Genomic DNA, 19438 nt, shown 5'->3' on the forward strand with positions numbered 1-19438 from the left:
ATATATATATATATATATATATATATATATATATATATATATATATATATATATATATATATGGTTCTACCTCACATAAACGAAACCCCAAAACACCGACAACGCAATCACCGAAACCACATAACCGACAGTACAAAAACACGAAATCCCACATGCGCGACAATGAAATAACCGACGGTACACAAACACGAAACCTCATACACTGCACACACCACAATCAACAAACAAAACACATTCCCCGTCCAAAAACCACATACACAACACAAGCACACCAAAATCCCTACAAACCCACACTAAACCTCTCATACACAACTACCTACAACCCTAACCCAAACCCTAACCCTAAGGTCCATCACTACCGCACACTTACCTGGCCCGCTCCCTAACCCTAACTCACTTATCCCGCCCCTAACCCAAACACAATCACTACCGCACACTTACCTGGCCCGCTCCCTAACCCTAACTCACTTATCCTGCCCCTAACCCAAACACAATCACTACCGCACACTTACCTGACCCCCTCCCTAACCCTAACTCACTTATCCAGCCCCTAACCCAAACACAATCACTACCGCACACTTACCTGACCCACTCCCTAACCCTAACTCACTTAACCCACCCCTATCCCCACAGACCGTCAATATCCACACTTACCTTACTCGCACCCTAACGTCCGTCACTACCGCATACTTACACAGCCTTTTCCCATGTCGGCATCCTCGGCGTCGGTGCTTTCATCCGTCTGGTCGGTCTTCTGCACTGTCGATCTTCTGGGTCCCGTCACGTCGGTCTTCTGAGCTGTTGATCTTCTGGGGCTCGCGATTTCCGTGTCGATGTTCCGGCGTGTCGTTTAACTGAGGTAGAACCATATATATATATATATATATATATATATATATATATATATGTTCACTAATGTTGAATTTCCAAAACTTCGAATTTCATATGGTTGAGACCATATAATCAAAGTTTTGAAATCTCAAAACTTGGAAATGAATAAAGAAAAAAATACAAAACCCGCACAACCCCGCCACTTAAATATACCAACTACTAGATCGCACTACAATGAGGAGGAACTCTCCTGTTCCATGCTGTATGCAGATTTCCGTTCAGAATTTCGAGATTTCAAAACTTCGATCATATGGTCTCAACCATATGAAATTTGAAGGGAACCCATATATATATAAATAGATAGCATCTATATCATATTATCGTATGATGTAAATAGCGAATGCTATTTCATAGTGCCGATAATATTGAAACAACAAAATATCAAACAGCGGATGCTTCATAAAAAAAAAATAAACTTAAACACAATTTTAATGTGTTTCCCACACACACCCTACTTAAATATAACAACTCCGAGATCGCACCATAGTGGAAGAAAATGGCAAAGTCCCGAAGATGTCCCACCAAATTCTTTCCCTGGGAAAAAATTTGATGTTCCGTGACTTCGCTATTTTGCCATTTCGAGAGTATCGGATTGACTAAATAGCATTCGCTATTTAGTCCATTCCATAGCGTCATATAGACCCGATAGATAGATACACAGCACATACATACACACACACACACACACACACACACACACACACATAAATATATATAGATATGTATTATGGACACATAAAGATGGAGAATATAGACACATAAAGATGGAGAATTGCATATGCATAGTGAGGGAATGAAAACATTCTCTGAATGAACTTAAATGGATTCCTTTTGCTACACAACCACAGGGATATGCCTTTATTTACGGCTGGGGTAGGAATGCAGCATAAGGTTATGGACAGTTGTAGACACCAAACAGCTTTCTATGTTAAGACTGTGATTTACCTATGGACAACATACATTTGTCGAAAAGTATGAATCGATGTCCACAAAAGGTGCCCACACCCTTTATAGTGGGGTCATTGCCATCTGCATAGAGTGGTTTCCAAATGAAGTCTCAGAAATATAGACCATATTATAATATACATGTGTCTTCCATACTAGTCTTCAGCTTCAAGAGATTTCTGGTAAAAGCACTATAGTCCTGTACATATCGGACAAAGACATAAGTAGTGAAACAGTGCAACAGTACAACAAACATGATAATAAAATAAGTGGACATACATTGAAATCAAGCAACTACACTGTCTCCCCATGTAGAGGTGTTCATAGGTTCATAGGTTGGTGCTAGGCTATCGGCCCTAGGGCCTATACAAGCTTAGTCATAACAATTCCCTGGCTATTTCTTTCCAGAATATTTACTTCTCTGTTCCCCTGTCTAGCAGGGTGAGTGACTTGATCCCTGGGGTGAATTTCCTATCTCCCATCCAATCGTCAAGGTTCCTTTTGAAAAGGGCCAAAGAGGCACTCAGCTTGACATGTATGGGCAGTCTATTCCAGAATATGGGGAGTCTCTGGGTCAGGAACCTATCCCTCCAGTATGTTTTGTTCATTCTGATGACCAGGTTTAGATCCCTGAAGAATCTGGCTCTGAGGGATTGGGATTTCTTTAAATGTAGCATGTCCAAAAGCACTGGATTTGACATGGCATTGTATGTTAAGCAGAGATCATCTCTGAGTAGGCGATAGCTGGAGTTTTTTTAGATGGTCAACATAGGGCATCTGCTTTAGGCCTGTGATTCTTTTAGTGAGGTATTTCTGTGGCCTTTATAGTTCTTGTAGATGTCTTGTGAGGTACATACCAAATGGGGTGTTGTACTCTATAGTGGGTCTAATGAGGGATGAGTACAGTGGGACAATGACCTCCTTATTTCTGTATGAAAAGCCCTTAGTGATCAGATGTGCCACATAGAAGGATTTCCTGACTGTTGTGGCTATGTGGCTATTGAAGGTGAGACCACTGTCCACCTGTGTCCCTAAGTCCCTTATCACACTTTTGGAGTTTAGTGTACTGCCACTTATGTGGTAATTCATGGGTACATGTTTTTTTCCAAAGGGGATAACTATACATTTATTGGCAATGAGCTTGAGCCCATGGCTCTGGCACCAAGCATCTGTTTCTATAAATCTCTTTTGTAGAATATCTACATCATTTGGGGATTCAATAATGGCTCCCAGTTTGCAGTCATCTGCGAACTTTGTTAGCTAGAGTCCCGTAGTACTGGCCTGTACTTCAGAGAATTAGATGCCAAACAAGAGCAGTCCAAGGACTGAACCCTGAGGTACTCTGCTTTTCACTTGTCTGGAGCTGGATTTTGAGATGGCTACTTTTACAGTGAGGGTTCTGTCAGTAAGCCAGTTGGCAACCCATCGAGTGACATAGGTATTAGTGCACATCTTAGTAAGTGTATCTATGATTCCAGAGTAGGGGATGGTGTTAAAGGCCTTGGTGAGGTCCAGATAGGCTTTGTAGACCACCTTACCCTCATCCATGGCTCTGAAGACTGATTCGAAGAAGTCAATCAGGTTGAGGAGACAAGATCGGCCCTTTAGGAAACCAAACTGGGTGGGGTCCAGTGTTTGAAGGTTGCCAATGCCTTTGTTTATAAGTTCCATGATAATGCATTTCATGGCTTTGCTGATCAGGCTTGTCAGAAGGATGGGATCATAGTTCCTGGGATCCAAGGTGGAACCCCCATGTGGAGTGGGATAACGGTAGCTGTGCGCCACTCATTGGGCATGAAGCCTGAGCTGAGGCTATGATTAAACATGACACTTAGGTGAGGTGCCACTTCATTTTGTAGTTCATGTAGTACACAGCCCGTGATGTCATCTGGTCCCATGGATGCTGTATTCTTAGCTTTGGAGAGTATGTTTTTTACCTGTGTGGCCGTGATTACCGAAATTTGGCAATCTTTTGTTATTGAGATGGGCCCTTTAGGGGGTGAGAGGTGGGGTGAAGTTGGCACTGAATCAATCTGCCAGGATATTGGCAATATCCTTGGGATCAGTATATTTAATGCCATTCAGTTGTATCTCAGAGCAGATCTGAGCATTGCCATTTAGATTCTTGACATAACTATAGAATGCTTTGTGGTTGTCCTTGGAATCTTTCACAATTTTATTTTCGTAACCAGCTTTGGAGGATTTTATGAGGGATCTCAGCTTCTTGCTGTGGCTGGTAAGGGAGTTTTTTGCATTCTGGGATTTTCCATTTTTCTGCAGCAGTTTCTTTCTTCTGTTGTATAGTTTGTTTATGGCAGGGGACCACCGGATTGGGTTCCTTTTTTGGAGAAGACCGTCTTGGTTCTGTTTGGAATGGCATGATTCATGCACGAGTGGATGTGCTCATACAGTGCCTTAGTGTAGGATTCAGCAGTCTAATTTTCAGCTCCCGTCTGCATGGGTGTCATGATGTTTGTCACTTCTGACTTGAGTAGCATATATGCGAGCATCTTGTGATTCTATACAATGCCAACCCTTATTGAGTTCAAAAAGATGTCAAAAAAAGTTTTGCAGAAGAAACCATCTTTGTTGACACAGAGGGATAACATCCTAACAATGACCTAGACAGCCTGGTTTCAATTAGAGACCCAAGCACTTGTATGAACTGGAATGGGAAAGGATAAATGATGAGGCTATGCCTGCTCACACTCTTCTGAGAGCACATGGGGATGATATGCTGATATGAACCAGGCTATTTCTGGAGCCTCAGTGAGGCCAAGAGCTGTAAAACAGTGGCCAGGATAGGTGAATAAGCAGGCAGTAATGGCAGTGGGGGTTTCACAACATTAAGAATGGGTGTGGATTAATCTAAAGAAATGCTTACACCTAACAGCTCACAATGGCCTTCTGAATGATAGCAGCATATAGGGAGTTGGGACTCCAAGTACTTTTTCAAGTCATTCTCTGTGAGCAGCAACATTGCTTCTGAATTTCACTCTTTTCCTGCACCTCAATTTCACCAGCTGAAACTAGCTGATGATAATAACCTAGAGGGCTAAATATCTGAGTGATGTTATATAACTGCGGCATCACAAAAACTAGGGTTCAGGAGAGCCATGCTTCCTCAGAAGTCAACACAACTTGAATAACCACTACAGATCTGCAAAAAGAAAAAATCCTTGTAGATTAAGTTATATGTGATGCAGGACATATTATCAGAGAAAAACATGAATAGAGTTACAGTAATGTTTGGACTTTGTGGCTATGACTTGAATACTGCAAGCAGAGTACAGTGCAGTACGGTGATACCTGGATAAACATACAGCTGTCTGCTAATATGTGGTAGTCTGATCAGTATAACCACATGAATGTACAGTACTGAGTAGGGTAATGCAATGTATAACAGTGAGATAATATTGGCTCAGATGTGTTAGTAATGCAATTACTGTGCACACAAGTTAAGTGGGATAATATGGTCATGTATTAGTTGCTTTAATAACCAGTATATTGCAGTTGAATTTGTAATAGTTATGACTAGTATATTTTATCAATCACCCACAAATGTTTTTTTGTATACTTGTAGGAATGGCTACATGACTACATAACAGCATAAGAGGAGACCAATGATACTATGAAAGGTGTGTGTGTGTGTGTGTGTGTGTGTGTGTGTGTGTGTGTGTGTGTGTGTGTGTGTGTGTGTGTGTGTGTGTGTGTGTGTCTGGAGCAGGAAAGTGCCATGAATGGAGGTGTGTGCGTGGAGCAGGAAAGTGCAAGCAATGTGACACAGAGGAGATAGTGTGAGGAACAGTTTTAGGTTATGGAATTTAAAGAAAAGGTAACAAAGGAGTGGTTAAAGAGGGTACACTGTATAAGATGTGTGTGTGTGTGTGTGTGTGTGTGTGTGTGTGTGTGTGTGTGTGTGTGTGTGTGTGTGTGTGCGCGCGCGTGTGTTTGTGCACATGTGCATGAGCATGTGTGTAACATCCGAACTTTGAATACCAGCGCCTTAAATCACAACCACAATCAAACTAAACATCTGTCAGAAACAACAGGTCTGGAAAATCCTTTACTTTTTGCTCAACATATCCTGCTTCGATGACTACAGAAACTTTACAGCATTTTGCCACTCACACCAAAATGTACGTACTAAAATCAACTGCCACACTGCTGAGAAAAGGGCAATACTGTCACTTTCCTTTTGCATCTGTCCTGCACAAACTCTTTTCTCTTAAGCAACAAAAAGACATAGTTCATTAGTTTATTAATGTTAATTTCCAGTCACCTCCTGCACTTTTATGTGAGGTTTATGGATGACATCATTATTTTGTTGGATGGTGACCCCAAGGGATACCTAGATTCCTGGAGTACCTAAATAGTTGCACCACATATTTTACATTTACACATGAGTGGAACAAGGAATTAACTACCTGGATGTAACTGTGTCACACATCACTGGAGAATTTAAATCTAACATCCATAGGAAGGATACCTGTGTAACAGCTATTTGCACTATGTAGCTGTCACCCCCAATTTCAAAAAAGAAACCCAGTGAAGGATCAAGTTATTAGGATAGCTAGGATGACATCTCACTGGAATGAACTGGGGACAGAATTAAATAAGGTTAAAGAAATGTGCACTGACATGGGCTACCCTATTGAACTGGTCACCAAAATTTTAGAGGATGTTCTCAAAGGATGGGTACTAAATACACTCCCCTTTTGGCGGTGGGGCTTGATACAGAAAACATTCAGGATTCAGAAAAATAGTTTGATAAAGCATTTATAACAGAGTTTAACAATTTTACCAAACCTTTGAGTGACATACTACAAGCTAATTGGAGCATTTTTTAAATCAGTAAAGTCCTAAGTGAAATAGTGGGCGACAAGTCAAGGTTCATCTACAGGATAGGAAAAATGTTAAGGAACTCCTTGAGGGTGACCGACTCAAAAATGGGGAAGTGAGAAAGGGGACAACACCTTGTGGAGCATGCAGCCTTTGGTCCTATATCATTGGTACACAGAATCTAACCATAGAAAATGGACTGCAGAGTAAAATATATTTCAAAAAACGTCATTGTGCAACCTCCAAACTGTTATATTTAGCAAAATGTGGTGGCTGACCAAGTTTTTACACAGCTAAAACTGAGAGGGTGCTCAAAATAGAATTTATGAGCACCTTTACAACATAAGAACAAGAAAAGAAACTAACGCATTATACAAACACTCATGTGAGTATGTCAAAATTGGGGGCTTTAAGTTTGGTATCTTGGATGTAATGAAAAAGAACCCAAGAGGAGATGGTTGGAAATTAACATTAATAAAAAAGGAGTTGATATGGCAACTTAGGTTAAAAGCCACCTTCCCCCCCTGGTCTGAATGAATATGTATCTGTTAAACCATTTTATCGGAAAGGGCAGCTATTATAGGATGAATGGAGACTTAAATAATATATTTTGGTTCTGTAATTGTTGGTACTATATGCATAAACAAAAAATGTATTTATTGTTTTAACTTTTTAAAATTGTGAAAAAGGTTATAACGCAAGCTTGGTAAAGAGTTTTTTATTAACACTTTATAATGTGAAAGGCTATTTTTATGACATGTACTGCAAGGGGTTAATTATGGAGGGTATTTAAGGAAGTGATGTGGAAGTAATTGTTTGTCTGATGAAGACTCTGTGGTGAGATGAAAGTGCTCAAGTTATTTTACTAGCTTTTTATATTTTAATAAATGCTTGAAACTGTTTAGCTGTGACTGGAGTTCTTTCAACATTTATTTATTTTCAGTCAAAATTAAGTAGACACATAGTGGAGATAACCTAACAGTGAAATTCATGACATAATTTTGTGTAAATTGATACACAGCTTAGGAATGCCACCACAGATAATTTGAATATTACCCAGGATTTTGTCACATAGTTATGAAAAATGTTGTTAAATCATATTCTTATAACAACAGATATCCAGGTTAGTATTACATATTCCCAAGCTAGGGATTCACAATTTTATTATGGAATACCTTCCACACTCTAAACAGTGTGCAATCATCACCTGTATAATGCACATTGAAAATAACTTTACTATATTGTGGAAGTTAGAATAATATGCCATGGTGCATTGCTTTTTTTAGTAAGTATATTTATATTGATTAGTGGCCTTTATATTTAAATGTGCTATTTTGTGGGATAGCAGGCTTTATTTGATTGCATCAACAAAAATCATACAAAACAGAAAATTCAGTATTCAAAATAATTAAATGAGTTTTATGGTTACATTGTATGTAATATTTATTGTAATTGTAGTAGCAACATGGTATGCTTGTATAGTGTGTGCATAATATTCTATATTATGACATTGTGTCATCAAAGTACACTCTAAATAAACACTAAGATGTAATTATGTTAGAAAGTCACATACAGTGCATGTATCTGATAAGGACTCACAAGTAATATTCAAACTATAGCTGAATATATCTATACTGCACCTCTGCATCCGCATATAAGAGGTCCAAATGGATGCAAAAATTGCAACATCTCTACAGTGAACTGCCAGTCAAAATAGCTTCAAGTAAACACAGAGAGAAGGGTCCAAGTGATTTAGAGAATGAGCACTCTTATTCTTGTAAAATTAATATAGCAGTAGCGATATTACTGTAAGATGACTGCACAAAGTTGTTTTAACACATGCCCAACAAGGATGCATCTTCGTTGACTAAATATGTCTCTAGCCAAAGACCAACCAGGAGAAAAGGATGAAGAAAAATATATACTCCTCCCTAAGTCATATTATAATTCTATAACATTCTTTGGAGCTGTGGTTGCTTCACTGTCCAGTAAACATAATGCATGCTGAACATATATTATGTTAGCTGTGCATGATACTGTTGTCAGTACATTGTGTAGCATACGTGTAATGTTATATAATCGTATACACTTTTGTACCAGTAAGTAACATATACTCATGAGTAATTGGGGAAACATACTAACTAGAGTAATGAATGCTAGTTTTTTTCTGTTCTCTACATATAGGTTCATAGGTGTGCACTAGGCTAATGACAACAAGGGCCCTTTTAAGCCTAGCCATGCATCTCAAATCTCTGATAAGTTATGTTACCCTTGATAAGTATAAGCAGGGCCCTGGAAGATGAACCACTTACAAGCTGTGTGTGTTCATTAGGGACATAGGTGCCATACCAGGGATGACTTTCTTATTGCTCATTCTATTGTCCAAGCTACACTTGAATTGGGTTAGAGAGTAACTTTGTTTCACATGGACAGTGAGACTGTTCTAGAGAAGTAATAGTCTCTGGGATACATACCTGTCTTTCCAGCATGCCTTATTTATATCGCAGGCAAGATATAAGTCTATAGAATGGGTAATTATGGTGCTGTTTGTTTTGCAGGTATGGAGAAGGTCTATCAGGGTGGGGCCTGACAATGCCTTGTATGCCAGGCATAGATCTCACCCTCAACAGCCTGTAGGAGACAGAATACAGTGATAGGGCCTTAAGACAGTCTGCATATCACATGCTGCTTATGCCTTGTATTGTTTTAATGGGGAACCTCTGTGGACATACAAATTGTCAGATGTGCCTGGGTAGTTACATAGCAAAGGGTGTTTTGTACTCAATGATACATTTGATGAATGCCAAATACAGTTAAACAATGACTTCCTTTGACTGAGATGCCATACCTTTGGTTATAAGTTGCACAATATAGAAGGATTTCCACACTACTGTAGACCCGTGATGGTCAAAGGTTCAATTATTGTCTGTGTATGTCCTCAAATACCTGACTACTGGGTAAACTCTTACAGGTGTATTGTCAATATGATTTCCTGAAGGATACTATTATGCATTTCTTGGCATTTAGTTTTATCCACACACACACACACACACACACACACACACACACACACACACACACACACACACACACACACACACACACACACACACACACACACACACACACACACACACACACACACACACACACACACACACACTTTGAGATTTGGTTTATATGCAAACACACACACACACACACACACACACACACACACACACACACACACACACACACACATACACACACACACACACACACACACACACACACACACACACACACACGCACACATAAGGAAGACTGGCACAGGTTTAATAGCTATGCCCCCTTCTGCCCAGACCCCCAGACTATAAGGTAATTTCCACTGCCACCAACCCCTCTTACTTATCAGTTATTATAAGGCCCTTACAAAGTGTGTTCAATCCTACTGTGTAATGTTACTAAATCCAAATGGTAGTTTTGACCAAGCGCTTGGCTACTAGGAGTGGCCTGGACAGTGTCACCAAATACATATGCCAGTACTCTAAAATATGTCTCACAAATATCAGCCACAAAGATAGGTTTAAATATATTTAATAATAAATAATAAAAGAACAAGACAATACTCAGTCAACCAACACAGTAACTTAAGAGTTCAAAATCACAGGAAATATTTTAAAACAACATTGCAGGACAGTCACAAATAAATACAGAAAATATCTAAACTAATCTTTATTATATTCTTACCTATATCTAAGAGAGATACTATGCCCTAAATCTTACTTACAGAACAACAGGCAGGCAGAAATGCAGATGATGATGATGATGATGATGAGTGGATGTTCTTGCTATGGCCAATACAAAATACAAAATGCAAAATGCACAGTCTCTCTCTGAGAGAGTCCTTAAATTAATATCACATTTTACTGCTGGGTTAGCTTGGGTGACATCACTCTTTATCACCTGACTTCAGTTTCCAGGCTAAACAGAAACTTAACAGGATTTAACATTTATGTGTTAAAAATACATATCTCTTAGATGTTTGCCAGATTTTGGAAATTGTAAAACAATAAAACACTTTATATTTTAAACCTAGTAATTACTTTTCTTTCAAGACAATAGCTCTTGAAACTGAGAGATAGCATTAGCATTTCTTGTTTATGGCCCAGCTATAAAGTAACTTAACCTCAAGTATTCTTAAGTTTTATAAGTTATTCTTCTATGTTCCAGCAGGGTATGATGTGGTTACATTCTTGAAGCTCAGTACATAGCATGCAGTTCTGTAAAAATCATATCAATTTTCACAAATGATATACAATTATTTACAAAATTCCAGATAGCTGGACTGCAGCATGACAAATGGTACTATCTTTGATATTCTAGATATAAATGAAAAGTTCAGGTTTCTGCAATTCCACTAATCTCTAACACTGATAGAAAGTTATGCATGATGTGCAACTTCCTCTGCAAGAATTGGCAAATCCACAGCAGTTGCATTCACCTGCCTTTTGCCTTAGTGTGCCTTCTCTAAGCTATCCTCACCTGATAGCAGCTATTCTGTGTCACTCAAGTGTTTAAATCTTCTGAGTCATGGTCATCAGCAAGTACAGAGAAATCATCATAGGGACTCTCACTGATGCTCACATAGGATGCTTTTAATGTTTCTAGCAGGGCCTACCCCTATTTCCTGCCTTCATTTAGAAGTGAACATAAGCTATTAAGCATTCTTAGGTTCTCTTTGGTTATGCTCTTCAGTAATAAATACCACATTATGGCCTGTCCATTCAGCTTGCCCAACTGCTGTTCATGGTTTATATGTGTATGTATATATATATATATATATATATATATATATATATATATATATATATATATATATATATATATATATATATATATATATATATATATATATATATATATATATATATATATTTTATATATATATATATATATATATATATACACATACATGCATACAGTTGTTTTTCTGCTTAGAACCTCATGTTGCTGTATCTAACTTTTTGTATTTAAGACAAACAATATGAGATTTATTCTGTTATATGTAAATTACTTTATAGTATAATCATTACTGAATGCATATAACTATCAGGTTGGTGATGTCTTTGATTTTACAGTTCTGTGGAGCTTTTCTCACCAGGACGACCCTGCCATCCACGGCTGACATTATGGTGGATAACAGGTACCGTATTATGCATTTCTATGTAGCTGTGTAGAAAAACATGTGTGAGTGTGTGTGTGTGTGTGTGTGTGTGTGTGTGTGTGTGTGTGTGTGTGTGTGTGTGTGTGTGTGTGTGTGTGCGTGTGTGTGTGTGTGTGTGTGTGTACTTGTGTTTATAATCACAATGAAAGCAAAGGCAATGTGCATTACATTACTGAACTGGATAAAAAATTTGTCTTGTGAATGCTACAGTTCATGTTCATATCACACATGAATGCCGCCTGTTACATTGTCCCTTTAAGTACTCTAAAACAGAGTACAATACTGTAGGAATTTCTGGAAATACCATTTGTATATATGTACATATAAGCATAATGTTAACAGAGCCAACATGTGCTTCTTTAGTCCATTTGATAAAATCTGCATTTTCAGTATCACTACTCTTCTGCCTATCACGTATGAATACTTTATGCTACACTGCCCTATTGATTGCTCTGAAAACTTCAGAGCAGAATAGTGTAAGACTTTTTGGAATGACAGCTTTAGTCCTTGAAGTTTTTAACATAACAGTATCAGCATTATAAAAAGTGTCCTGATTTGGAGCCTTTGTTTCTAAATATATTTCACTTTGGTCTTTATTCTGGACTTAAAATATTGAGAACAATGCACATACTTTGTCTAAAGCTAGACTGTCACCTTATGAGTCCAGTCGCAGTATAACATTTTCCTAGAAGAAAAATGCTTGTCCCAACTGGTCTTACCGCAACAAATGAGTCTGATTCAAAACATACAGCTCAGCATTTCGGCATGCTAGAGACAGAAAATAAGTGCTTTCATTTTTAACTTCTAGGACTTACGTGACTTTTGTGATCCCAAATTGAAATTTGTGTTGTGCTGTCCAAGGTTCCACTTGGCACATTCAACATATACTCTCTCTAAGAAAATGTTATATAACTATTTAGAGACAGACACTAGGAGATATTGTTCTTTGTTTAATATCAGTAGATTCACAATTGCTAATAGCTTTAACTGTCTTCATTCAGTGTTACATTAAATCATTATCTTATTCCACTTTGTTGTAACCCATACCACTGTAAAATACGTATCTTTTTTATCATAAATGATTTTTGTGAAATACATGCTTTAAAATGTATGGCTGTTCTGACTGGTAAGACAAATATGCGAGTCAGCATGAATCTTTTGATATTCTGGTAGTTTGTAGCTAACGTCTGGTTTTATTTTGAGTTATAAATACTCAGGAGTACATTATAGCTTAACATGAATTGAAAGTAGAAAGCAGAATGTAAACAGTAATATATTATTAGTTGCTGACCACTGCTTGTTTGCAGATACATTATCCAAACAGTAACAGCTATATTCAGGGATGTAACACCTTCTAACTAATTTCTAATTGACTTCAAGTAACTTTAATTAAGAAAATGATGCTGGTGGAGTTTCCAAGGGTGGCATAATTTAATCTTACATCCTCAACAACACACATGCTGTGTCCTGTCTACGAAACTATGCAGACAGATTGTTGTTAGATAGTTTTCTACTGATTTAGTATATCTTCAGAGGCATATCGAACAGGCCAGTCTTTCAGAGACTAGGTTGTTTTCTGTTCTCTGTGGGAATGCTCAGATTTATTTTTCCTGACCTTTAACCAAAGTCTAAACCTTTCAGCTGGAATTTAAGAAAAAAATAACATAATAAGGTATAAAGTTATTATTAGTAAAAGTAAGCAAGGAACACACTTAGGATTCAAACAGGGAAGGTAGTAGATTTTTAGTCTGTGTTTTTTTTAATTTAAAACAGAACTCCGATCAAATGCAGACTAACGGAAGGGAACATGATGCATCATAATCCTCAGTGAAATAATCTCTTAGAATAATTTCTGTGCAGCTGTCACTGTTGAATTATAGCTTTATTACAGACATTTCCTTAAGCACTGCAACTCATATCACAAAATAACTTGCATACAATTTCCATTTATTGACAATCTCACAAGTATGCATACAATTACTAAACATGCTCCAAACAGTAAGGGAGATATGGACATCCTAAAGCTTACTTTTAAGTACTGGTGACAAAATGCTAAAACACAAACATTACTATGAAAAGAAGAATAAAATGAAAGTTACTATTGTAAAACTAAAACAATAAACAAATAAATCAATGAAATCATCCAAAAATAAGCCATGAAGAAGTGACAGTTTAAGCTGAACCTTATTTGTGGAAGTACAGAAACACTAAAGGTAGTGTAGTGCACAAACAAAAAAGTGCCATTATCAAGTTAAAATTGTTAAGTATTTTGTAAAATGTTATATATACTTAGCGGTGATCACCTCTACACCCCATTATGTTCCATGTAACTCTGTAAAGCCTGGCCAGATGCATTTGTCAGCTGTCAGCGTATTGCGAGTCATGTGTTTATCTCTTTAGGCAATGAGGGTGGAAGCTAAACATGTTTGGCCCCCTGAGGGAACATGTTATGTCAGTATAAATAATGACTCAGAGCATACCACTTTTTCCTGCAGAGTCACCTATAGAAGACTACATTAGAATACAGTCTGGCTTTGTGTAACACTTGCTGGCCAGGCCTGCTGCAGGTTGGACTTTGTATTGATAGGGGCTAAAAAGGAAATTCCCTAAATACCATAAACAGGTTGTGCAGATGTTTTGCAAAAATAATAGTTTTCACTTGCTTAGGCTTTGTGGGGAATTATTAATGTCTTCCATACACTAAGGCTATTGTACTTCAGCAGAGAAATTCTGATTTGTTTACTTGAACTTTCTTAGATCTAGTGCTAAAATACTTTCATGAGTGACCATGCCTAAGAGACAAAAAAGATCATATGTAGCATAAGATTAGCAAATGAACAATACTTGTAGAGTTAAATTCTTATGTTGGAGAAAAAATTACAAATAAAGGAAGCATAAGTGTTAAAAAGAGAGACTGGATTATGCACACTGATATATGAAAGGCCTAACAAAACATTAGTGAATAACTAGATTTGTGAGATTCCAAAGTCTTATACTACACAACTGAAAATTTTAGGGAGGTAGTGCACTGGATATGATATGTACCTTTGGGACTTTTTCTGTTCCCTACATACAGATAAGTGCTCAGCATTTTGGGGCTATGTAACAAACAATATCTATGCATATTTTTATCTCATTAACAAATGTTGTGTATGCTGCCTTAAGTGTATGCACAAAATAGTAAATCATGACTACCACTACATTCAGACAGATTCTTTTCTCTTTCTCTCTCTCGCCTTATCTCTATATGTGTGTGTGTGTGTGCATGCTTGCATGTATGTGTGTATATCCATCTATGTGTGTGTGTGTGTGTGTGTGTGTGTGTGTGTGTGTGTGTGTGTGTGTGTGTGTGTGTGTGTGTGTGTGTGTGTGTGTGTATATATATATATATATATATATAAATATATATATATATATATATATATATCTGTGTGTATATGGTTTACTATTGAAATCAAGAATAGCACTTCTTCATTTGCTTACATCATCTAAAAATAATGTTGGAAATGAAATATCGTTTCTTACCCTAAGTCAAACATCAGTTCTCTGATGTCCACATTTGACATAATTCAAAATAGCTTTAGGTGATGATAGTCACCCAGGTTATTCACTGTAATTTGCCGCTAGACTTTCATGTCAACCACACAAGTTTTTTACTGTTTAGTGGGGGAGCACCCCTTTACCCCCCATACCCCCTGCAAATTATATATGCCAACTCTGAGATCACACTACAATGAGGAAAATGGTAAATTCCCTGTTCCTCACTGTACTGCAATCTCTATTCACGATACCGAACTCAGACTACAGAATCATGCTTCACATTCGTTATTATGAATTCATAGTAGTCTGGTTCGGCATTGTGCCTCTTTGAAACTGTAGTTTCTGCCACATGCTGTTCAGTCCCCTGCAGTATGAGATTTCAGTAGTAAACCTATATATATATATATATATATATATATATATATATATATATATATATATATATATCTATTATAGATATAGATATGTGCGTGTGTGGTGATATGTTAACTGACATAAGGGATAAAAGATACCAGTCATTGGGTCATCTAGGTAGTTTCTAGCATAGTCCTGATTATTTACCATTTTGATTACAACAGTATAATACTTAAGGATTATGATCTGACTGATTGTCATATATTTGTTAGCACTCGCTATTCATTTTAAATATGCCAAATGACATCAAATTATCACATCACAGATAATATGATGATGTGTTAATGGACTTGTATAGCTAGTGACAAGAGCTTTTTAAAGTGTTTGCATCAATTAAGCACCAGCAACAAAGGATAAGAGTACAGCACATAAGCCATTACCCATCAGGTTCATAGGTGTGTACCAGGCTAGCAACAACTGGGGCTTTTTTAAGCCAAGCCATGCAGCCCAAATCTCTGACAAGTTCTAGTGCCCTTGGTAAGTGTAAGCAGGGACTTGGGAGATAAACGTTTACAAGCACCGGCCTGGCAGATGAACTATTTTACAGGCTGCCTGTGTCCATTAAAGATATGGGTGCCAAACCAGGGATGAATTTCCTGTTCCCCATCCAATTGCCCAAGTTACACTTGAATTTAGTTAGGGAGAAACTCCACTTCACATGGTTGGGGATCCTGTTCCAAAGAAGGGGTAGTCTCTGGGATACAAACCCATCTTTCCTGCAGGTCCTATTTATATCAAAGACAAGGTTTAGGTCTTTAGAATTGGTGATTTTGGTGCTGTTTATTTTGTGAATATGCAGGAGGTCCATCAGAGTGGGGTCCAATGATGCCTTGTATTCAAGGCATATATCTCGTGGCACCACTGGACCCGGAAGCACGTAAACGAAGGCTTTCAAAATAAGCAGATGAAGAAATCAAACAGCTGCTAGGTCTCCAAAAAGATCCTTTAATGTAACCAGGCAAAGTAAAAATCCACAATATCTTCCAAGCGCTTTCACTCAACCACATGCGAGCTTTCTCAAGGCAAACAACCTTGCTGGAAGTTCATTCAAATTAAATACTTCCAGAGTCATCACATGACTTCCAGTGAACCTTTCCCAACATGAAAATCACCATATAAGGAAATTCTAAAATACATTCTTATTATCATTAAAAATAATTCATTTTCTAAAAATAATTCATTTTCTAAAGATGTCTTGGTGACTGAATAGCATATTGAACTTAAAATTGAATCAAACTATTAAAATGTGTCATAAAACAATTCTGTAAAATATTTTTATAGTTTTATAATACAAATAAGTGCAGTAACCCCTTTTAACCATCTGGGGTGAAATCAAAACTCCAATTTAAAGCCTAGAGTTACTAACTGGCATTGTAAAACATTTCTTATCTGAGTTGCCAGTGTATAACATTCCATATATCATATTATAAAATCTTATGGATTCAAAAGTGAATAAAACAATAGATGTCATGTTGTGCTAAACTGTGTTATAGACAAGCTTGCCTCAATTTCAAAACACTAGGGATGTTAAGGGTGTCATTAAGACCTGAGTATTTAGTAGCGTCTAACCGGAGCTGCCAAAATAGCTCATGGTATTCTAATTTTGACTCACAACTACCCCCTCTTATATCTGGTTGTTCCTGTTCCAACACCATAAACTTTATGTCCATGTCCTTACACGTCAAGGAGTGTTTATAAAGGGCATTACTTTCCTTCCTTACATTGATGTCATTTGAAGTGTTCGTAAACCCTTCTCCTAAACACCCTTTCGGTTTTCTCAATGTAAAAAGCATGGCACGTAACACAGCAACCAAGATAGACCACACCCTTGGATCCACAGTTAAAATGTTTGTTGGAACAGAACTTAAATCTTCTGGAGGGAAGGTAGTAGGACCCCAAATTTAGCATAGCGTGACATTGCTTGCACATCCCACAGGGATAAGTGCCTAATTTCTTTCTATTGTGATTCTGTGGTTCCTCTAACCTAATATCTCAAAGTTCTTTCAAATTCCTGCCCCTTTTCCTAACAAAAGAGGGGTAACTGGGCATAGAATTCTTAAGATCTTCCTGAAGTCTGAGAATGGGCCAATATTTCTTGATAACCTTCTTGATTTGATCTGAGTTGTTGGAGAAAGTGTGTATAAAACTATTTTTTCCTTGTAAAGTATGTTTTGAAAGGTTTGGGGACATCTCATTAACCCCCACCCCCAATAAAGGAGGATATTTATTTGCCCTCTTCTCAGAAATTTCTACAACTAGTGCTTCTACCAGGGTTCCGGATATTGTTTGTCCATAAAGAATCCCTTTAAAATGGAAACTTCCTCAATGAAAAGTTCATCCGTGCTGGACATTCGTGAAGCCCTAATTAGTTGACCCTTCACTATCGCCTTCTTTTGATAGAAGGGATGTCCACTGTGGTAATCCAGGAATGCATTAGAAAAAGTGCTTTTCCTGTAAATCTTAGACTGAAAACAACTATTTGAATAATCCTGCACTATGAAATGTCTAAATAATCGAGTTGGTGTTTACTGATATTATAAGTAAAACTAAAAAATGTGGTCGTCCTGTTGATGTAATCTATGAATTCCATTAAACTTCATTCATTTCCCATCCACATAAAGGAGATATCATCCAGAAATCTTCTATAGTATAAGATGTCCTGATACCATGTACTGGTAAAAATATATTTCTTTTCCCATTGGTATAATACCAAATTTGCGTACATGGAGGCACAAGAGGCACCCATTGCCACACCTTTTTTCTGACGATAAAATTCCCCCTTAAAATGAATGAAGTTATTTTCTAGAACTAATTCCATAAATTCCAGAATTAAATTAGTAAACTTGGCCCCCAGTTGGACTTCATTAGATAAGTAAGTTCCTAACCACTCCAGGCCTGTGTTGTGTAGAATACTAGGAAATAAGTCGACCACATCCACAGTGACCATAAACATCTCAGGTAAAAATAAACTCTGATCCACTCCTTTGAGGTAGTCCCATGAATTCTTACATATGTGTTTAATTTTCTCTACATGTTGTTTTAAGGAGAAGTCGATAAATTTGGCTAAGGGTTCTGTGATGCTTCCACCCCCTGAAACTATAGGTCTAAATTTCAGGGGGTTCAAATTCTTATGTGTCTTTGGAATTCCAAAAATCTGGGCAACCTTGGCTTTTTTTACTAATAAATAGTTATATAACTTTTCATTAATGGCATTTTGCATTAAATGGTCATATAGTGAATAATTTATTTTAGCTTGAGCTATATTGATCTCATTTCTTGAGACAAGTTCATATTGTTCAGTATCCTGTAACACAGTGTGCAAGGCAGCCTCATAGTCCCAGGTATACATCAAGACAGCACCTCCCCCCTTGTCCGGTTTCATAACCCTACACCCCTCCATTTTGAGCTTTTTAATTAAAGTCAACTCATCCTCAGTAATATTGTCAGTTGTTTTAAAATAATCTTTCTCCTTAAGTTTCCTAATGTCAGTCTCAACCAACTCCTCAAAAATTTTGATGGTGGGGTGGACAGGCGGGTTGAAGGTACTTTTTCTTGTAAGAGTCTTTTCAAAGTTTCGTTCATCTTTAAACAATAAGT

This window comes from Protopterus annectens, chromosome 1.part2 (assembly GCF_019279795.1).
Source record: "Protopterus annectens isolate FY-2018-M chromosome 1.part2, PAN1.0, whole genome shotgun sequence".
Taxonomy (NCBI): Eukaryota; Metazoa; Chordata; order Ceratodontiformes; family Protopteridae; genus Protopterus; species Protopterus annectens.